This window comes from Rhinatrema bivittatum, chromosome 18 (genome assembly GCF_901001135.1).
Source record: "Rhinatrema bivittatum chromosome 18, aRhiBiv1.1, whole genome shotgun sequence".
Lineage (NCBI taxonomy): Eukaryota > Metazoa > Chordata > Amphibia > Gymnophiona > Rhinatrematidae > Rhinatrema > Rhinatrema bivittatum.
Window position 1 is genome coordinate 35,304,229 of NC_042632.1, and position 23,844 is coordinate 35,328,072.

The following is a 23,844-nucleotide window of genomic DNA, read 5'->3' on the forward strand; positions in this document are numbered from 1 at the left end:
ATAATGACAAACCTGAAGTAAATTAGCCACAACTTACAATAATCAACAACAATAACAACTTGAGTAAGTTAACAACATCTTGTAGCAGCTCTTTTGAGGCACTCGGAATAGTGCCAGGCAGTTTGTATTAGCCAGTTTAATACTAAAGCAGATAGGGGAACAGATGTCGGAATGTGTGTTAAGAGGAGCAGAGCGACATAGAATCTGCAGGAGAGGGAACGCCCAGCTCCTGGTGAGGCTCTGAGCTTCTGGGAGGAAGATGCACTCCCCCTCTATAAGAGATGGCAGCATGCGAGTGAGAACAATGGAACAGTGAGTGACACACACTCAAAGGTGAATTTTAAAAGGCCCTGCGTGCGCCAGAATCGGGAGATATGCGCACGAGTCGGGCCGGAGCGCGCTGAGCGGATTTTTAAAACCGCCCGAGAACACCCGTCTCTCTCTCCCTGTGCAAACAAGGAAAAGGTTTCTAAAAATGGGCAGTGTGGGTATGGTCTGGGCGTGTCGGGGGTCTTTTCCAAGAGATGTGCGTGTAAACACTTACACGTCCTTGCACGCGCCGGGTTCCCCTGTCACATAAATTTACTTCTGCTATGAATGGCGTGTAAGTAGTAAAACAAAAAATTATAAGCAGCAGGGTTTTAAGGACCAAGGCTAACAGGGGGGGGGGGGAGGGAAGGGTGGCTATTAAATTGGAGGATTGTAAGTCCTATCCCTAAACTGGGCAAACTGGGAAAATGCAAATGGCATTGGCATGCATCCCTTATAAAAAGGGATGCATGCCTTTTGCACATGTGTGACCGCACAGCTTTTGCACAGGTGTGACTGCACGCCTGTTTAAAAGTTACAGTCTTAGAGGATAACTTTCAGACAACTGCACGGGGCAGCATATCCACATGTATATGACCACGAGCAGATCTACGCTAGTATTTTATAACCTGTGTGTATAATATACGTGCATATTATAAAATACACATATCTCTACCCTGCAACATATGCTGGTATGTAGCCTTATATGTGAATATATACAATGTACTGAAAGAAAATCTATCAATGCACTGAATGTGTGTACTTTTCCTATCTATTTTATAAATATACGTGCATATATTTTACATACAAAAGTAAGCTAGGACTTACCTAAATCGGCCAATTTTAGAACATGCATATGTGTAAATAAAATTAACCAGTTTACCAATTAGACCACCAGTTCACCCAGTCCTTCTGCAGTCATCGAGACCTTCCTTGTTCTTCAGCTTGTACACCCCCCAGTTCATCCAGCCCTCCCACCAAGTCAGCACTGCACAATAAACACGTTTAATATCCCACCAAATAATTAGGTGTAAAAATACACAAGTAAATTGGCAAACGTACGCTCAAGTCTTCTAAAATAGCAACTTATGTTCGTAAGTGTTGGCCCCGCCCTAGAATGCACCTAAACTGGGCAAAAGTGAAAATATGCACATATGTTTTACTTTTATAAAATACGGAATACGTGAGGCTATGTGGCCCATGTGCTGCCTTGAAGGAGAAAGGCCACTTGGAAGGAGGGCATCAGCTTGATGAGGCAGGAAGCAATCCTGTAGCTAGCACCTACCCTCAAGGTGATGTAGTATCCTCTTACACCAAGGATAGGTCTCCAGGGACACGTGCCAAGGAGGGAAGGATTAGGATGGCCATTATAGTTGATGATTCAATTATTAGAACATAAGAACATGCCATACTGGGTCAGACCAAGGATCCATCAAGCCCAGCATCCTGTTTCCAACAGTGGTCAATCCAGGATACAAGTACCTGGCAAGTACCCAAAAACTAAGTCTATCCCATGCTACTGATGCCAGTAATAGAAATGGCTATTCCCTAAGTCAACTTGATTAATAGCAGTTAATGGACTTCTCATCCAAACCTTTTTTAAACTCAGCTACACTAACTACAACCTCTGGCAACAAATTCCAGAGCTTAATTGTGCATTGAGTGAAAAATAATTTTCTCTGATTGGTTTTAAATGTGCTACTTCTAACTTCACAGAGTGCCCCCTAGTCCTTCTATTATGTGAGTAAATAACCGAGTCACATCTACCCGTTCTAGACCTCTCATGATTTTAAACACCTCTAACATATCCCCCCTCAGCCGTCTCTTCTCCAAGCTGAAAAGTCCTAACCTCTTCAGCCTTTCCTCATAGGGGAGCTGTTCCATCCCCTTTATCATTTTGGTTGCCCTTCTTTGTACCTTCTCCAGTGCAACTATATCTTTTTTGAGATGCGGTGACCAGAACTGTACACAGTACTTAAGATAAGGTCTCACCATGGAGCGATACAGAAGCATTATGACATTTTCCGTTTTATTAACCATTCCCTTCCTAATAATTCCTAACATTTCATTTGCTTTTTTGACTGCTGCAGCACACTGAGCCGACAATTTCAATGTATTTTATCAATTATGATGCCTAGATCTTTTCCTGGGTGGTAACTCCTAATATGGAACCTAACATCGTGCAACTATAGCATGGGTTATTTTTCCCTATGTGCATCACCTTGCACTTGTCCAGTGTCCACATTAAATTTCAGCTGCCATTTGGATGCCCAATCTTCCAATTTCGCAAGGTCCTCCTGCAATTTATCACAATCCGCTTGCGATTTAACTACTCTGAATTTTGTATCATCTGCAAATTTGAATACCTCACTCGTTGTATTTCTTTCCAGATCATTTATATATATATTGAAAAGCACCGGTCCAAGTACAGATCCCTGAGGCACTCTACTGTTTACCCTTTTCCACTGAGAAAATTGACCATTTAATCCTACTCTCTGTTTCCTGTCTTTTAACCAGTTTGTAATCCACGAAAGGACATCACCTCCTATCCCATTACTTTTTAGTTTTCTTAGAAGCCTCTCCTGAGGGACTTTGTCAAATGCCTTCTGAAAATCCAAATATACTACATCTACTGGTTCACCTTTATCCACATGTTTATTAACCCCTTCAAAAAAATGAAGCAGTTTTTTTAGGCAAGACTTCCCTTAGGTAAATCCATGTTGACTGTGTTCCATTAAACCATGTCTTTCTATATGCTCTATGATTTTTGATCTTGAGAATAATTTCCACTATTTTTCCCTGCACTGAAGTCAGGCTCACTGATCTATAGTTTCCATATAGTTTTAAATATTGGGGTTACATTGGCCACCCTCCAGTCTTCAGGTACAATGGATGTTTAATGATAGATTACAAATTTTAACTAATAGGTCTGAAATTTCATTTTTTAGTTCCTTCAGAGTCCTGGAATGCATACCATCTAATCCAGGTGATAGCTGGGTGGCTGGTGGACATCAGGATTGCTTGGTAACTTGCCTACCTGGTTTGAAAGTGGTGGACCTCACGTATCACATAGATAGGATTTTAGATAGTGCTAGGGAGAAGCCGGCTGCCTTGGTACATGTGGGTGCCAAAGGCATAGGAAAGTGTAGGAGGGCGGTTCTGGAAGCCAAATTTAGAGCTTTAGATAGAAAGCTGAAATCCAGAACCTGCAGGGTAGCATTCTCAGGAATGCTCCCCTTTCCACGTGCAGGACTCCAGAGGCAGGCAGAAATCCCGAGTCTCCATGCATGGATGAGACAACGGTGCAGGGAAAAGGGTTTTGGGATTGTTAGGAACTGGGCTTCATTTTAGGGAAGGGGGGGAGGTGTCCCTTTTCAGAAAGGATGGGCTTCCCTTTAACCAGAGTGGAACCAGGCTGCTGGCACAAACTTTTAAAAAGGAGCAGGCAGTCTGACAGGCTGTTTTAAGATTTTGTAACTCCAATTGAAGTACATTTGTAAAACTTCCCTTTGCTCCCCACCAATTTTTTAATAAAAGATTTTAAAACATTTTTTTTAGATCTCTAATACCTATGTTTATGTTAGTGTTACAGTGTCATTGAGATATTAAATCTGGTTAACCCCTCGAGCGGATCTGCAAGCGAAAAGATATGAAAAGAACGTCTTTTGTCCTGAGCCCTGAATAACCCTCCAGAAAGTGCGCAAGAGATACAATATAACAGCTGCATTTCACAAATCCACCCCCCGACGAAGCTGTCTTGGTAAAACAGTGGCCTCTGTTGGGGAATTTAGCTTAACACATTGTGTCAAGACACTCACTGTGACTCCAGTCTGCTTAAACTAAAAAATTGAAATATATTGTGTTAAATAATTTTTATAGTCTGTATGACAGCATACATACTCGCATATGTAATGGGTCAGACATATTCATATTTTATAATACGTGTCTCTGCAGTATGTGCGGGTTATAAAATACTATATTGTATATACACACGTATATGCCGCCGCACACAGTTTTTTTTTTACAGTTATCCTCTCTGTGTACATGTTTTAAATTACTTTCATAATTAATATATTTGTAATAATTGAATCTGTACAGCCCATGCTGTAGTCGAGGGTTTCAACCAGGCCACCTTGACCTCATGCCCAACCCTCTAGGATCTCACTATCTCTGGGACCCAGATCAGAATTGGATTCTGCTAATTGATCAGATTAATTTAAACACAATTTAAACATTCTGGACTGAAGAGCATGTCTGGCACCTAGGCTAGTTTCTTGTCACAAATGGAAAATTAGGATTTTGAGAGTTACCTAGGTTTTTCAGGTTTTTGTAAGGGATGGAAAAAAAACTTCTTCTGATGCAATGTGCTGTTAGGAGTATTCAGGTTTTGGATTAATGGGGTTGCTTGAGATTTGGCATGGGATGGCCTTGAGACTTTGTAAAGATTCTTTTATAAAGATCCATATTCGGCTGCTGGCTGGCCAAATATGCCGCTAAATAAAGTTAGCTGGATACGTTATTGCAGCTCTGCTAAAGTTATCTGGCTTTGTTAAATGGATAATGCTAAATTAGCCAGATAATGCCACTATGCCTGGAATTGCCCCTGGAACGTCCCTGGCATAGCCAGCTAAGAAGCTATGAAGCTAAGTCAGGGGTGGTAAGACAAGTGGGATTTTCAAATCTTGACATTTATCTAGCTGAATCCCAAATTTAGCTGGTCAAATTCATTGAATATGGACCTCTCTGAGTTTTAATTTTAGCTGTTCCTCTTTAGAACTTTTTAATTCCTGATATTTTCCTTGCTATCTTTTAATTTTTATTACTTATGTGAAATGGATTTATTGTTTGTTTTTTAAATTGCTTTTTGTATAAATCGGTATGTACTTGATCTCAGCGCAATATACCTGAATTTTGTAATCTGACCTGAATTGATTGAAAGATCTGGAACATAGAATATAAGTATATGAATTAGGTTAAATGTAGTTTTGGGACCAGACTTTGACTTTGGGGGACCCAGCTATGAAATTTACTATTGGTCCAGGAATGTCTATGTAGGAGCAGCTTAGGGAACAGCTGTACGTACTATCTATCTATCTACCTATCTATCTATCTATCTATCTATCTATCTATCTATCTATCTATTCCAGATCAAATCTTCCAAAGCAATTTACCACAAAATTTAAAACAATCAAATAACAATCACAAGTAAATAATAAATAAAAATAAAAACCTTCCTTAGCTCTTGCCTCCAATCTCCTCTAGCTTGTTTCATTAAAGAGAATCAAAGAGCATCCAGAAGAGCAGGCAGCAGGTGCCAGTAGGCACTGGTGATGGCAATCTTTAAGAAAGTCATGACCCAGATCTGGTCTACGATTTCAGTCATTATGGGTCTTACTCAACCCATTACATACTCCTTGATCATTCTTAAGGGGGCAAGTTCTTCTCTAGATCTCCCTATCTCTCAGCGAAAACTTTTGGATTTTTTGATAACCGTTGCACAACATAATATTATATCTAATTGGAAGCCCTGTGACTTACTGTCTGAACACCAATGGTGGAATTCTGTATGTTTATATTATAAATATGAAAAAGCTATGGCAATTCAATAGAATGCGAAAATGGTGCCTTGTGTGGAAGCCGTTGGACATATATATTGCCTCTTTGTAACATGCTTCTGCGAATGGGCTGGCGATTGACAGGTTACAGATGTTGTTCTTCCTCTTCTCTGCTCCCTCTTTTCCTCTCTCTCTCCCTCTCTCCTTGTCCACTTCTTCTATCCTGAAGTCTACTTTTTCATTTTTTTTATGCTTATGTTTTTTCTTTTTTTGTCTTTTTACTCACTACAGTGGTTTACTTAACTGCTTAAGCTGTATATTGCCTGATCTCTTTGTATAGTACTTCTTAGGGGTGTGCATTCGTATTGACCGCATATGAAAAACGCTACGCATATTTTTTTTTTTACTTAAAAAAGTGATGAGACATAAACGATCGGATTTCCAACATATCCAACATAGCTATGTTGGATATGTTGGAAATCGCGATTGTTGATCCAAAATTAAAAGTTAAACCCCTCACCTTCCTTAATCCCCCCCAAAGACTTACCCCAACTCCCTGGTGAACTAGCGAGGAGTGAGGACGCCATTTCTGCAATCCTCTGCAAGGAGCACGTGACGTCGGCGTCACGTCGGAGTGACGCGGCGTCACGTGATTCCCCGCGGGGTCGCTTCCGGGATCCTCATTCGGCCCAAAAGGAACTTTTGGCCAGCTTGGGGGGGTCAGGAGGCCCCCCCAAGCTGGCCAAAAGTTCCTTTTGGGCCGAACGGGCTGTTCCGGCGCGACCCTGCGGGGAATCACATGACGCCGCGTCACTCGACGTGGCGCCGACGTCACGTGATTCCCCGCGGGGTCGCTTCCGGGATCCTCGTTCGGCCCAAAAGGAACTTTTGGCCAGCTTGGGGGGGCCTCCTGACCCCCCCAAGCTGGCCAAAAGTTCCTTTTGGGCCGAACGAGGATCCCGGAAGCGACCCCGCGGGGAATCACGTGACGCCGCGTCACTCCGACGTGACGCCGACGTCACGTGCTCCTTGCAAAGTTGGTCAGAAATGGCGTCCTGACCCCGCTGGGACCACCAGGGAGTTGTGGTAAGTCTGGGGGGGGGGGGATTAAGGAGGGTGAGGGGTTTAAAGTTTTATTTGCACATATGGACATATATCCAACTCATTGAATTCTGTTTATGTCCATATTGACCGCAAATGGGACCCCCTTTGGACATATGGACATAATCTTTTGCTCTGCACATCCCTAGTACTTCTCACCACATGCATGTATCGCTGTTATAGCTATATCCACTGATAATATTTCCTCAATAAAAAGTTTTAAACACACACAAAAAAAAAAGAAAGTCATGACCTATCATATACGCGTCAATACGTCCCACTCTGAAAATAAAAAGCATAAGGCAGCAGAGAGTTCTCCCGTGAAGGAAAGGGACGGCAGAGGCTCAGCAGTGGAAAACATAAAAAAAAACTTGGGCGCTAGTCAAAATTGTTTAGGAGCCAGGGGAAAACTCCATTCCATCCCACGCTTTTCTTTCTTAATCTTTTTGTTTTCACTACTTTCTTATTTTTCTTTGTTATTATTTTTGCTCATCTTTATTGTTTTGTCATTTTGTCTTGCTTTGTTATTGCTTTTTTTTCTCCCTCCCCTCCCCCCTTCTCTCTCTCTCTCTCTGGCCTTTTTGCTAATTCCCCTCCCCTACCTCAGCACTTCTATTTCCCTGGGCCAGCAGCAGTGGCACCAGTCTCTCCCTCAGCCCAGACTGGTGGCGGCACTGGTAGTTCCTCCTCGATCCAGAGGCAGTGGTTCCTCCCGGGCCAGCACCTGAGGGTGGCAGTTCTTTCTGGGTGGGGGGCCCCCATTTCTTCTGGGCCCATCATGGTGGCTCTTGCTATCCTCTGGCCTGTTGCAGTAGAGGTGGCAGCAGCACTGTCTCCTCTTCTAGCCTGGGCCCACTGCAGTAGAAACAACTTCTTCTGGGCCAGCAGCAGGTGCCAGGTGCAAATTTTTAGGTGCCCACTTGACATGGCTTCTGGAAATTTTCCACTCCTTTCCGCTTTACGTCTTATTGGTTGAAAAGATCAGCAAGAATAAAACCTTTTGCTATTTTTTCAGATCACATTTTTTTGTTCCTCCCATTTTATACTTTACAACATCAAACTCAATTTCATCCCTCAATCTTTGCGGAGCTGGGCCAGCTGTATTCATATTCATTCTCAAAAACACTGGTTTTAGCCGGGAGGACACCGACAATGGAACCAAAATGGGGAGCTGCATATGTATAATATTTGTATATTTAATACACACCAGACTTATGACAACACAACAGGGAATAGAGAACAGTAGGTTATTTCACTTAGTAACAGGATAAAAGTAGAAGAGACACCTGCCCACAGGCTGATGTGAGTCATCCGATGGGTTTTTTTTTGCCGTAAATTCACTTTCTTATGGCATTTTGAGAGCAAGACTTGATAGTACGGGGGGGGGGGGGCACTTCACTCCCCCCCCCCATAGGCCAGCATGTCCTACTTTTACACTGTATTTTGTTGCACAGTTGTGTGCCTCCATTTTTGCAAATATGACTCACCGTTTTTTCTCAGTTCTGCAAACAAGGCTTTTGTTGGTAGCAGGCAGGTGCAAATTGATTCCATAAATATCCGTTAGTGTCAAAGATAATGCAGAGAGAAGGCTTCAAGCCCCGTGTGGCACAGTGTTTGTCCTATAATCCCAGGTCAGGTCAGCGAAGAAGACGGGATCTACTGGTTAACCAACCTAAAGCCTTTGAAAAGGGATTTTCCATGAAGGGGCCATTAGTGTCTTCTTACTACTTCCTCTTCTAAGGATGGCTATTTTGTTTCATTCGTTTGTTTTGATTGATGGTAGCTGGAGAGTGCATGAAATAGACTCATTCCTTATTCTTGATGTGGCAGGGCAATTCACATGGCAGGTTAGCGTGGAGATGGCTTAATTGAGATCTGTTCCCCTCTGACTGTGCATAGAGAAATTGCCTGCTATGCAGCTATAACTGTTTGGCGAGTTGTATTTGCCCTCCTCCCTGACCCCCCCCCCCCACCACCGAAAAGAAAGCATCGTTTGAACTGTAAATATTCATTGGTGAGCGCCAGGCTCCCCTGCCACATAACGTTACTTCTGCTATGGATGATGTGTGTTATAAAATATAGATAGACAGATTGGTGAGGTTTTTAAGGGTCAGGGCTAACAGGGGGGAAGGGAGGCTATTAAACTAGGAGTTTGGGAAGTCCTATCCCTTAACTGGGCAAACTGGTAACAAACTATGAAAACTGGCAATGGTGTTGGCGCAAGTGGGTTTTGGGATCCTGCCAGGTACTTGTGACCTGGATTAGTCAGTGTTGGAAACAGGATACTGGGCTTGATGGACCTTTGGTTTGACCCAGTATGGGAAATCTTATATTCTTATGGATGCTCCCAGTAACGGCAGATCATATGATCCACATAGGTCTAACACTGAACATTCAAACAGATACTTGTGTTAGGCTTACAGTAAGTCCTTTTCTTGCATGAAAATAGTCTTTGTCAGTTGGAAAAAAAGTAAAGGCCACAGATAGGATATTGGGCTACCAAAGATTGATGTTAAAATTTAAATATATACAGAAGCTCTCTCTGCAAACTTATTCAAGATGGAAGTATCAATATATAACCAATATTTTAGCTTGAAACATAGCTGGATGAACAGTTCTGAATACTGTGAAGACTCCATTCTTATTGTAGAATTCAGTGGTAACACAGCAGCTATGGCCTCTACTACTCAGCTAGAGGAACAATTCTCACACCAATTAATAGGCAAACCCTATCTATTTTACCCTGGTTACTCATGGTCATTTCCTTATTACTTCATCCTTTTACAAATCTGTAGTAACTTAGAGCCCTGTTTATAACTTTAGTGATATAGAAGAATGAGAAAAAATGATATGGCATTGGTGGAGCCATGCCTTTGGAAATACCAAACTAAAGCAAAAGTTAAGGAAAAACAAGAAAATCTATGGAGATAAATTTCAAAGGCAAATGTAAAATACTGTCATAGCAATTTTCAAAAACCCATTTACCCGCATTAAGTACACTTAATGCAGGTAAAACTTACTAAAATTCAATAACATATATTGTAGCACTTTTCAAAGGCCATTGAATTGGCAATAGGTTTTACCCACATTAAGATGATAGCTTTCAATGCAGTGCGTGGGCATACATGTGCGTGCATTCATCGGCCTGCACCCAGGGAGGCCGCCATTTTATAACATATGTGCAAATATGCGAGCATGTTATAAAATAGCCTAATCGTGTGCAAATGTGCACACGATTTTAAGTGGACGTGTGCCTGTGCTTGCAAATGCCGCTTCTACCGCGTAAGTAAGGGGATTTTAAAAGCAGTATAAGCACAGTGGATTTCCCCATCCATCTTAATAATGGTTTATGGACTTTTCTTTCAGAAACTTGTCCAAACCTTTTTTAAATTCATCTTTTACCACATCCTCAGGCAATGAATTTCTTCTATTTGAATTAAATATATTATCTAGTAACCTCATTGTGTGTCCCCTGGTCTTTGTACTTTTTGAAAGAGTAAACAACCAATTTGCATTTACCTGTTCCATTCCACTCATTATTTTATATATCTCTATCATACCTCCAAGCTGAATAGCTCTAACTTCTTTAGCCTTTCCTTATAGGGGAATCGTTTTATCCCCTTTATCATTTTGATCACCCTTCTCTGTACCTTTTCTAAATCTGCTATACATTTCTTGCCTAAAGCAAAGCAATAGTAGGTAATATCAGAGAGAGGAGCGGCCTTGTGGTTAGATCAGCAGACTACAAAACAGAGAATCTAGGGTTTGAATCCTGCTTCTCCCACAGATGCTTCTTAACAGCATTGGGTGTTATGTTTTATTTATATGGTGATAACACAGAGGTAGATTTTACAAGTATTGCTTGTGCAAAAATGGCCACATACACTATGTCATGTGCAAGGTCCGTCAGTCCTAGTCTGCCATTATGGCATCTGTTGACTACTGATCTATTTACGACTGTGCCTCAATCTATGTTGCTTGGGCAGATAGATTATTGTAACAGCCTATTTTTTGGTCTTCTCCAAATGAATATCAGAAAACTGCAATTATTGCGGAGTGCTTTGGCCAGGATTTTAGCAGGAGTAAAACGCAGTGATCATATAACACCGGGCCCTGTGAACTTTACACTGGCTTCCTATTAAATGGAGGGCTCAGCTTAAGGTTCTTATGACCATATATAAATTATTGCATATTGAAAATGAATGATCTCTTGCGACGTGTATTGCCAGATATAATCCTGGGCAGTCATTGAGGCCCTTTAATTCAAACCAATTAACTATTCCATCTGTTCACAAGAAGCTTTGCATTGTAAAATTACAGTATGTTTGTATTTTATTGTTAGGGATGTTGTGCTCTGTGTCGGACAATTTATGGAAATAGCAGAATATAAGAAATGCTAAATAAATACATAAATGGTGGGCATGTCACTGCAGCTACAATTGCCTCAGGTACAAAGGAGATTGTAAGTCTTCTTTGAGTAAGGAAATAACTATGGTACCTGAATTGTAGCTCACCTTGAGCGCAGATTTGGGAAAGGTGAGTGACTAAATCCAAATATCTTCTCATGCCCTACTTCCAGTTAATGTTAACTGGCTCTATGTCATGTGCAAGGCCCGTCAGTCCTAGTTTAACTTCATTGCCTCTATGACCCTGCAGTTCCAATTATTCTTAAATAAAACAATGACAAATAATAATTTAAAACAAAAGAACAGATCAACAAGTCCACAGAGGCAATGAGGTAAAATCAGCTCTGCATGTCCAGACGAAATGAAGTGAACTGGAAACTGTATTACCAGACAAAAGGAACTGATAAGCCAGCCAACTTCATTGTTTTTGTTGTTGCTCACACAAAACGGATGCTCCCAGCAGCAAGAAAAGGCTTATTATACTCATGTCAAAGCTGCTGGAGAATCACCTGGATGATGTCATGTCAGATAGACACTTTCACCTGCAAGGGCAATTCGCCTTCCTTTATTTGCAGTGAAAGTTGTCTAATAGATCTTGGTCTCCTTGACTTTCCTGACCTGTCCACTAAATTGACTCATAAAATGCAGTTGCAGACACAAGAACCGAAATATCCTTAGTGGCTCAGACCTCCATTTACGGAGCAATAATCCTGGAGACTCAGAGAGATAGTGGAACCATAAATTAATTGAGATACAGGACTACATACATTTCCAGTCTCCAAAGCTACTTTTTCTGGCAATGCCCAGCTACAAAATGTGTGACATGAAGTGAGACTATCAGTATGTTAATTTGGCTCTGCAGTACCCAGAATGCTCTGATGTTGTTTCTTGCTGCATGATGAAGTCAGTGCATTGAAAATAAGAAGTGCTTTTTGCAATCAAAGTCACCTTTTTATTCCCCACACTTCCATCCCTTTTGACCTCTCCAGAACATCGTCCATATCTGCCATAGCCTATATTTCAACACAGTAGATGATGATAGAAAAAAGACCAATTAGCCTTCCCAATCTACCCCTATCCACATTGATAAGGATATATTCCAGTTGCCAGCCACCATAGAGTGTGATGGCTTGTAAGAGCTCTCTCCTTATCCAGGATGGTTTTATTCTTCTTCCTCCTTTGGGTCAATCATCTTGGGCAGAGGCACATACCTTCCCCTCCGTTCAATGTCTAACTACAAAGCTTTGTAATAATCTAATACTAGCTTAACTCTTGTCCAAATATGTGGCCTCCTAGGTCTCCATGGCTCCCAACACTCTTCTGGAGGCACATCTACCCAGCTGGGTTTTCAGGATTACCACAATGAATATGCATGAGATAGATTTGCATACATCAAGTGTCTAGTGTATGTGAACCATCTCATGCATATTCCTTATGGGTATCCTGAAAAACTGACTGGTTAGGTGTGCCTCCAGGAGATGGCTGAAAACACTGCCCTAGACTATTTCTCCTGTATTGATTCACCTCCTTTCCTCCTTTCCTCCTTTCCTTCTTGCCTTATTATTATTATTATTATTTTTTATAGTTCTTTGTGGTCTCCTAAGTTCCAACTCCCTATGTTCCATGCTGCTATAAATGATACTCCACAAGAGTAACAATAACAATACTACTGTTGCTGACAGTTTTACTCCACTATTTCTTGGTGGCTCCAGCCACTTCTTCACAGTATTTTCCATGATGCTATAGTAAAATATTACAGATGGCTCATAAGCAAGTGAAGCTGTCCTAGACTGCATCATGTGGTTGAAATAGATTAGCAATGTCTTATCTTATTTATATATTAATAATCCACAGAATCCATGGTTCTCTGCAGATTGCAGTCAGAAACATTCATAAAACACAAGGGCATAAATAAAACCAAACAGAACAAACAAGAAACAAAAAATAAAAAAAAAAGAAACAAAAAATAATATAGGCCTAGTACCTTGGTGGGAAATGATCTACATATCTTATTGTACCTTAAACCATCAAGGATACCTACAACTTACTAAGATAATGCAGAGAGAACAAGTCAACTTTGCTGCTCACAAGCCTGGACAAATAATAAGTCTTTTAAAGGCTTTTAAATGCTTTTTAAGGATGTTAGGTTAGATTCCACTTGTAAAATTTAAGGCAGCGAGTTCCACTCTCTGATAGAAAATGTAGGATCCCAGGTTTCAGCTAGAGCAGCAGCTTTAACTGAAGATACATCTAAAAGGCGCAACAGGCAAAGGGGTCTGTACATTTTCAGTAGAGAACTGAAATATCTGGCACTTCCGAGCTCCCATAGCCTTATTGATGAACAATAGTACTAGGAATTTAATAAGCACAAGATTAGGCAACCAGGGAAGTGATGCTAAAACATGATCACTCACTTTAGCTCCAGTTAGGTCTCGAGCAGCCACATTCTGAACTCTCTCGTAAAGCTCGTATGGTGGAAAATGAAAGACCAAATAACAATGATTTAGAATAGTCTAAAAGAGTAAGCACCAAGGCTTGTAGCACAGAATGAAAGTCCTCAGCCATTATAAAGGCTCTGTTACCTACAGGCTCTGTTATCTTCAGGCACTTGCTATCTGTTTTTGAGCACCTGTAACATTGTAACCATTTTATTAGTGGCAATACATGGTTTCATAAACTCTAAATGATGACAGACTGCCATTGCTTAATAATTGTATAATTGCTAATACAACATGCAGAGAACTATAAGAGTTCTTCTGATGCCTCTGCAATCTCCACCCATCTGCATACATCACCTTTCAGCACCAGTGTTGTCAATAATCGGTTTCGCGTCCTTAGTTGCTTTACAGAATGGCAACATAACACACCATAACAGATTACTGTGCCTTTTAGATTATCAAAATTGTGCAACTTTTTTTTTTTTATCATAAAAGTTGAATGTTGGAATTCTTGCTCAAGCAATTGGTTGAGTAACACGCTCATGGCAGGGTGACAAGGGACCTGGTAATAAGAAAGGGAGAAAGCATCACTGAATTTAGGGTAGGGGGCAGCCTGAAGCCCCATGATCATGGAAACGTGTGGCTCAGTGCAAACGCTGGATCAGAACCAAACTTTACTAGCACAAGGATCCTGTCTTTCAGGCAATGAATGATTACGCTAAGGAAGTCATGTGAGGAGTAGGGGATCTAAGACACACAGAAAGAACCAAGGTTAACAAAATGCAGGAGCATTTCAGTGGAAACAAATTGTGTCGGACATGTTAGTGTGGGGAAGGGGATGCACTACGGTTCACCGTGATTACAAAGTTTCAGAAGAAGCCCTGGTGCATGGCCCTTGGTCAGAGGCTGTTGCGGCAGTGTCCACACTAGGTATATTAGGGGCAAGAAGGGTATATAAAATGGGGGGGGGGGGGGGGGGGAGGGAGGAACATTCTCAGATGGTTAGGAATGAAGGGTCCTGGGTCCAGCTGAGCTGGAATAATAATAAAATAATATTGGGTTGCAGGATAAGGGGGCAACAGTTTCACAAGGAGAAAATCTGGCCAAACAAACCTGATTGATTTATTTGATAAAGTGGCCGAAGTAGTATATAAGGAGGGGCGCAATAGAGATAGCCAATCGGGATTTCAGAAAGTACCAGACACTGTTCCACATAGAAGATCGGCGAGTGAAAAGTATCCAGTCTGGGGGCTGGAAGAAAATATATAAACTTGATGAGAAGTTGGTTGAGCGTCAAGACTCGGAAAGTGCTGGCCAAGGGTGGGGGTCCACTCTGGTGAAGGGAAAGTGAAAGTGGAGTGCCACGGTGATCAGTGCTAGGCCCAGTCCTCTTCGCTGTCTCTATGAGATTGGGGAAAGCTTAGAAGGGAAAGTGTGCTTGTTTGCAGAACAGACATGTCAGAGGGAGCAAATAAGATGGAAGATGACTTTTAAAAAAAAATTGAACAAATTGTCAAAGGTATGGCAACTACACTTTCATCCAAAAACAAAAAAAAATGCAAAGCCATGCATTTGGGATGCAGAAATCCAAGAGCCAAATACTTTTTAGGAGGTGAAAAATCAGCAGTCATCAGACAGGGAAGAGCTTTGGGGCTTCATCTGTGGGGACCTCAAGGCAGCCAGTCAGAGTGATAAAAAAGTTGGGGGAAAGTTAATATCTGAGTGTGAAGAGAGAGAGATCGTTGACGCAAACAGCGAAGTAAGATCACCTCTCTGGTCTCTGGTGGGACCCCATCTTGAGTATTGTGTTCATTTCTGGAGGCCACATTGTTGGCTTATTCTTATTTTGTTTGTTGATTCATTTCTTTTCCTTTATTTCAAATAAGAAAGTATGTAACAAAGGAAAGGAAAAACCAAAAGAAATTCAATGTCAGCTCCACAGCCAAACCAGGCCTCACCCAAACCTCTCCCTCGGGGGGGACATCCTCTTGCCCTCTTGTTGAAAATGTCTTCACGGGGCAGGTTGCTCCTGCCCCACAGCTGCCGCTATTGCAAGTGGCTCCAGCAGACCTTAGCCTGCGCCATTCTGAACGGCAAAGGTTTACGATGGCAGCAGGCTCAATAATAGCACCAAGTGGCATGAACACTCCATGGCTGTAAAAGAGGGGCAAAGGACATTTACAACTTGGCAGGAATACCACAAGGTAGTACAAGCGGGAAACCAAGAGCGGCATGGACAGCCCAAGGAGCCATGAAGGAACAACGGAACATGGCAAAGACCAACAGTCATCAAGTACTGTAAGGGAAGCAAATTTGAAAAGAACCTTGAAGACAGTCAGAGCAGAGGCAGAACATCCAAAGGCACTAAGAGTGGCTTGGAGCAGAAGCAGCACTGTCGTTTAAAATCACAAATGGTAAGGTCAGAGCAGAGCAACAAGAATAGTGGCATCAAGGCCCAAAGATATACAACGAGGACTGAAGCAGGAAGAAAAATATCATCAAATCCCAAGGCACCAAAAGAAAGGCAAAGTGGTAGCGTAAGTGGCATGAAGATCTCAAGGGGTCCATGAGTGGTGCAGCAAGTCCACAAAGCATCAGATTGCCTGGCAAGACCAAGAGTCAGCAAGTACTGTAAGAGAAAGGAATTTAGAAAAACCTCGAAGGCAGCTGAAGCAGAAGCATAACCACCCAAAGGTACCAAGAGAGGCTTGGAGCAGTAGCATCAGCAGTTAAGTTGGTGATTAAAATCACAAATGGTAGGCAGATCAATATAGCAAGAAGAGTGGCACTACTTAGCAAGCAGTGTTAGAATGCTGGGCAATGATATGCACTATCTATTGGCTATGCCTAAGTAGTGAACTATAGTTGTACAGTATAATAGTATACCCAGGAAGTCTCACAGTGTATGCAAAAATGTCTCACACACATTGTGTATGTGTGCTGACTCTTTTTCCACATACACACAAACTCTGACACAGAGAAGAAACAGATAGGGCTCAGGTTGGTGTACACTACAATCTGTCTCTGGAGCTAATAGTTACTGCGGATTAGAAGACTAGGCTGAAGTATGAGTGAGACAGAGAGATAAGAGTAGCAGGAAAATCCCCAAGGTATAGCATCAGAGGTATGGCGGCAAGCCAGAGCATGTGGCATGGTAAGCAGCACAAAGGCATCAAAACCCCCAAGGCATAGAGTGAAAGGTATGGGAAACAGTATAGAGGCATCAAGGTAGAGTAGCAACAAGACCTGCAAGGTATAGAGTCTGAGGTATGGCAGCAAGTCAGTGTGAAAGCAAGATCCCCCAAGGTGAAGCAGCAGGGTAAGACAGCAAGGCAGAGTGATAGCTAGTCCCCAGTGGTATAGTATCTGGAATATGGCAGCAAGGCAGAGTGGCAGTTAGACTCTCAAGGTTTTACAACTGGGGTATGGCAGCAAACTCTCTGTTTCTCATTTACTGTTTCTCCCCACTATCCTAACCCAGTGAACAGACAGAACTCCAGGGTCTGTCTCTATGACATAGTAAGTACTGCAGCAACGAAGATAAGAACAGTCCTTCCTTTGCCCAATTTCTCTCGCTTTCTTTTCTATTTTTTTAAACCTTTTCTTTCATGCAGACAGAGCTCCAGAAACTACAGCCTTCCCCTGTAAAATCTACCATTTTGCACAGGCTTAAACCTTCCAGTGGGAGGGCGTCCATGTCATGTCACTTGATACAGGTGCCAGCTATAGGCTGGTTAAAAAAATGTTTGACTTTGATGTCCTCCTTCCTGTTGTCTTCCCTGCTGCTTCACGTTTTGGGTTTGGTCAGACTATGACTTCTTTGGCATTCTTTACTAATTTGCCATGAAGAGAGGAAGGACAATCTAGCTGTCATTGTTTTACTTGCTGTAGAATTTAATGGGAAACATAAAAAGAATGGAGACAAAAATTTGTGTTTATTTTTGTGGATGTCCTTCATTCATTTTGGGGGCCACGAATGAGGCCTCATTTTGTCACATTCATTTCAAACGAATGCACATCCCTACCCGCAATACTGTGATTGGTTCCGGAGACCAGATCTCAGAAAGGATGGTGAGAGGATAGAGGCAGTCCAGAGAAAGGCAACTAAACTTGTGTGGGGTCTGCATCAGAAGCCTTGTGACATAAGACTTGAAGACCTAAAAATGTATATCCTAGGGGAAAAGAGAGGATTCAGACTTTTAAATACATGAAAGGTATTAGTAATGTAACAGAGGCAAACCTTTTTCAGTGGAACGTAAGTGCTGGAATTAGGAGGCATGGTACGAAATTCCAAAGGGCCAATATTAGAAAATTATTATTTTTCCCCCAGAAATGGTAGTGGATACCTGAAATGCCCTCCTAGTGAAGGCGGTGCAGGAAAACACAGTACCGGATTTCAAGAAATGGGATAAACACAAAGGATCCCTAGCATGGTAATGAAGCACTGGGATGGCCTGCACAGAGCAGTAGTTACAACCCTGAAAAATCTTGCTGGGCAGCCTGGATGGGCCATTTATGCCTTTTTTTCTGCCAATGTTTTCTGTGTTCCTATATTTATAAACAGCCTTGGGGTATACTTCAAGAAAACGCATAAGCACAAATGAATGCAATCACAAAGTAAATTCTAAGCATTACAAATATTTTTAGCGCTGTTATTAAGTAACACAGCTGCTTTTTGATCAGTTCTCATACAACAGCTGTCTCCATTGTCAGTTTTAGCTCTTTATCTTTACTGGGTTTATACATCATAAATCACTCAATAGTGGTAGGTTTGGCTTTGTAGCATTTCCACTGATTGCACACACACAACCCCCACTTCCCATGTCACACACACAAAACGCATATAAACATTGCTCACGCAAAAGGCTGCGTGCACAGTTTCACTTCGGTTTTGTGCACACAATTTTCCGTGTTTTTAAACTCCCGAAACATTAGCAGGTCATTAACTTACTGCATTGGGAGTTAAAATGTATTTTGGCAAGTGCGTTAAGAAATTGTGTGCTGAATTTCAGCGCGCAGTTTTAATGTTTCCCCTCATTACATCGGGCCCAATGCAATAAATTGGGAGTAGAGAATGGAAGCTAAAATATAGCTTGCTGTGAGGCTGATGTAATAATTCTGTGCTAAAATCAGAGTTTAGCATGTTTTACTTAAGTGTGTTAAAAACATGAACCCCGACTAGATGTAGTAAGCTAATGGGATGGGATGGAAATTGAGCAGGAGTAAAAAACAAAAAAATATGCTAAATGAAAAAAAAAAGCTAAAATGTGAGTTAACCTGAGACTTTAAAACAGGAGTAAGGAGGTAAGTGCTTGAGTTTGGAAAGAGTAGGACCTTAACAACCTTGCATGCAGGATTGGCACTGGGTATCCCGACTTGGGCAAACTCTCGCAGGCCAGGTCATCTGATAGCAAAAGGTAAGCTCTCCAGGGAGGGCACCTTCAGCCTAATAGTATGCACTTTGGTTCTGTGCAACCCAAATGGAGACCTGAGCCCAGGAACCCCGCACCTGGGATCTCCAGGTCCGGGACCATGGTGGAATGGCACCACTAGCCCCAGAAACGTGAGTTAACTTTATTCCACCTCCAACCAGGAGTTTAGTTTCTAGCATTAAAAAGAGTGAGCTAAGCCTTCAGGGCACTGGGGAGCAATACCTAATCCCTTCATTAACATGAGATTTACATGGAGGGGCACTCATTTTTGTGCACATTTTTACTCCTGTTTGTGCACCAAAATGGTGCACAAAAAGTTACAGGCACAGTTTGTGCTTACATCAGGAGTAAACCTGTGCTTTAGAGACACTGACCAAGACATCCACTAAGTCTCTCCAGAGAGGAAGAGTTCACTCACCTCCCGTTAGATCAGGAGAGTGATAGAACTTTTAATTACTCTGTCCTTAGGCAAGGGATAACCTAAAAATACAAATTAATTCATGTTATCATTATGTAATGATATTTAAGTCGTTGAGAGGCTGATATTCTAAACTGCACAGAGCTTCACGTGTCTATTTTATTTTAATCTGTCATTAGCATTAATGTGCTGTCAGATGTTATTCAATGTGTATTATATCATGGGTGTTATTTTGTTACCTACTAGTAGCAAGCAATTTGAAATGGCAAGCTACACGTTTTCTTTGATAAAATTAAATTGCACCTGCACGTGCATTTTCCCCTTTGTTGCACACAAAATGGGCTTTCATTTTTTGACCTTTACAAGTAGAAAGGCCACACTCATGGCTCGCTACACAAGAAGCTTTATTTAAATTCATCATCGACGAGCTGTTGAAATGCCAAATCATATGCACATCAGCTCGTTTAATGATGAATTCTCCGAAACCCCTGTGCATGAAAACAGCTTTGCCGGTCTTGTTTTTGCAAAAGAATAACTGTGCCGCAGTGAGGTGTGTAGTTATCAAAATTGCTCATAAGGAAATCCCACGCTGACATTATCTACTGGCGCACGGGTCCCGATTCCATGCGGAACATCGCAATCGCTAAATGAAAAAACTGCACTGCTTAGTGCATCGGCCTCTCAGACCAGTTAAACTGTGCGTACACATTCCTAGGTTATGGAGGAGGCAGGAGTTTCACCTTCCAGCCTTCTGGGATGAGGGTGACATATGGCTTCCCGTCCGGCCTTATCAAGAGAGTAATCCGGATCCTTGATAAGGCTCAGGAGGTTGGGTAGATTGTGGCTGAACGTGGAACTTGAGTTCCTCATGTCGGCTATCTCAGAAATATAGATGGGAATTGCCTTGTGGATAAAAGGGGTTACATTTTCCCTTTCTGTGTGCGTGGATCAGAAATCACGAAACTGAATTTGTCCCAGTCATCAAACAGCAGCAGCAGCAGCATCTCCTACTCATGGCAAAATTCAATTTAAGAAAAACAAAAGGACCGCTGGAGCTAAGATCGGGGCTCTAATGATTGGAATAACTGGGATCTGGGAAAATGCTGAGCAGTTTTCTCTCTTGCATTCCTTGTCAGAAGCTGAAGTATCGGAAAAGTCTCCCAGCGAGAGTTAAGCCTTTGGGGGAGAGGGGAGAAGAACTGAACCCATCAGAAAGCTTCCAATCCCTTTCTGGGATGAGCTTGTGCACAAGAGGCAATCATGTATCACGGAAAAAGAGTTCTACAAGCAAAGGGCTTTGTAGGAAATCGTAGTAGGCGGTAATGTAATGATGCATTTATTCACCAGCAAGGTGGTGGATTCAAGGATCAGCCTTGCAGTGGAGGTGAGGAGGAGAACAAAATGGTACCAGAATTCAAAAAGACATGAGACTAGCAGAGAGGATCCTTAGTGGTGGGAAAACGAGACCAAAGCCAGCTATCAGGCAGGAAGGAGAGGACGGGTGTTTGGAGCAATGGGCTTAGAGCCAGGGAAACCAGGCTTAAATAAATATATATGTATTACAAATTAAAAAAAAAATGTTGCTTCTCCTGCTGGACTTTCCTTTTTGACCTGTGGCAAACACTTTATCTCCTGAGTTGCTAATAATGCTGTAAACTCCTTAGAGATAAAACGCCAGATTATTATTATTATTATTATTATATCAGTAGCCAGGGGAAATGGGTGAAATATACTGGAGGCCTTTTATCTTTCATCGGCTTCTATCTCTTTATGAGCTGAGAGGGTGTGAGGGATGCTGGAGCCTGCAGGCCACCATTATGTTACAGCCTCTTCAGTTTATTAACTGGAGCTCCACTTTAATTGTCATCGGTCCATTAAAAAACACAGACTGGGGAAGATGAGGACTTTGCACCAGTTTTCACTGAAAAAAAAATGTGTGCACACTTTTACTTTGAAAATTGCTCCAGGGAAATCTAGCCACAGAGCTTGGCACCTGCTTTTTCTGCAGATACTTTTTGGAGCAAACCTACACAAATAGTGTTGAAATTCCAAAACGACGCCCTTGGTTTCCTCTCTAGATTTAACCCTGCCCCAGCAGCACCTCCACTACAGTGCAGGCAAAACATGCACGTACTGTGGAACTATGCGCACACCTTTATCTGTACACAGGGAGGGCAATTTTTAAAGCCATTTCCACAGGCTAAATTCCTCACACTATGGGGAAGATTTTAAAAAACTACGCCCGCGCGTACATTTGTTCTTGTGACCGGCGCAAACAAAAGTACGCCGGATTTTAATAGATACGCACGTATCTTTTAAAATCCAGGATTGGTGCGCGCAAGGCTGTGCAAAATCGGCAGCCTGCGCGTGCTGAGCCGCGCAGCCTGCCTCTGTTCCCTCCGAGGCCGCTCCGAAATCGGAGCTGCCTTGGAGGGAACTTTCCTTCCACCCTCCCCGCACCTTCCCCTCCCTTCCCCTCCCTAACTCACCCCCCCCCCCCAGCCCTATCTAAACCCCCCCTACCTTTGTTCAAAAAGTTATGCCTGCCGGGCCGGCTGCTGGCGCGCCATGGGGTACATTTTAAAAAACAGCGCGCGCGTACTTTTGTTGTGAGTAAAAGGTATTCACAGACTTGTATTCACAGGCAGTTGTAAAATTATTCCCTTAGAGAGTGAGGCCATCTATTTTGTCCAATGTGTATGCCGTTCATGGTATATTAACTAGGGTTGCTAACTGCTTGGTTTTGGACTGGACAGCCAGGTTTTCAGGCAAGCTGTGCAGCGTCTGGTCAGAAGTTCCGACCCGGATACTATGCAGGTGGCTCCTCCTCTCCCCCACAGGAGAGGCAGGGTGGCAGCCTCTCAGAGGAGAGCTGCGTTGTATTCCGGCCCCCACCTCCTTTCTTGTGCTGTGACCTAACAAGATGACTGAAAGAGGAAGCCACAGAACCAAAAGCCAGCAGGTCGATATTCTGAGACATTTATCTAGTACTGCTGCTTTAAGTGTTTGCCCCAGTATTTGAGGGCAGTGATAGAACAGGCCATCATCAGCTAATTGGATGTAATGGGTGACCCAGCCAGGGCCAGTGGAAGGGTATTAGCACAGCCCCCAGTTTCCTGTGGTAGTGTTTTCAAGATTTGTGGCAAGAGTTAGCAAATTCCGTAGCAGAACTTTCAATATTCTGCTGCAATTATGCAGCAAATTTGCATACTTTTGCATACAAATTCACTCTTCTGACAATTTGCCAAGTACAAAAATCAATTATTTATCAAGTAATATCACTTTTGTTTAGAATTGAAATAGTGCAACCACCCTTTTTATATTTTCTTGATAAAAGTTCTTTTCGTCTTTCCAAGCATATGAGCTTATGTATGCAGAGAACGTCCACAGCTTCAGCAGTTTATCATGCTGTTAATTACACATAATGATGTGTGCGCATACATTGAATACATGAAAACAAACACAAAAATGGGTTGAATTAACACAAGTTTGAAACTTGTCAGCAGTAGTGCCAGTCATCAAGGCTTCTGTGAATTGAAATGAATGCCAGCTATGGGGCACCAGCAGTTGCAGACTTTCAGAAAAAAAAAGTCTTTGTAGCTGGTTTTCAGCTGACCACATATGATGGTCCAAAACCCTTTGCCACAAAGATGAAATTCTTCTACAGGGACATAATTACACCAGGAATTATATCAAAATCATCTTTGGTATAATGAGGATTTAATAGATCTGTAAGGGATCAAACATTCTGACTGCTTTCTCTATCAACTTCACCCATTCCCTTCTATTCACTTTGGGGCAGGAGGAAGGCAGGTGGGGGGAACAACAAGAGGAGAGGGTTCCCTGCAAGACTGTTTGTGAAGAGAGGGGCTAGAGCAGTAGCAGAGAGAGAGAGAGCTGAGATTGAAGGTAGGTAGACACCCTGTAACTGTTTTCAAAAGATTTAATTAAAAGGTGGAAAAGCTTCAGGAATATTGATTCTGCAGCAGATTGTCAATTATGCGGCAACAAGCTAATTACGTGGCTTCATCTGTGAACAATATTTTGATAATTAAACACATTAAGAACATAAAAACATGCCATACTGGGTCAGACCAAGGGTCCATCAAGCCCAGCATCCTGTTTCCAACAGTGGCCAATCCAGGCCATAAGAACCTGGCAAGTACCCAAAAACTAAGGGCCAGA

The 23,844-nt window shown here is 42.2% G+C and overlaps 1 protein-coding gene across 1 annotated transcript in view; it reads left to right on the forward strand.

The window, feature by feature from the left end:
- The window catches only part of CDX1 (caudal type homeobox 1), a 61,502-nt gene that overhangs the window by 21,168 nt on the left and 16,490 nt on the right, over window positions 1-23,844 (forward strand).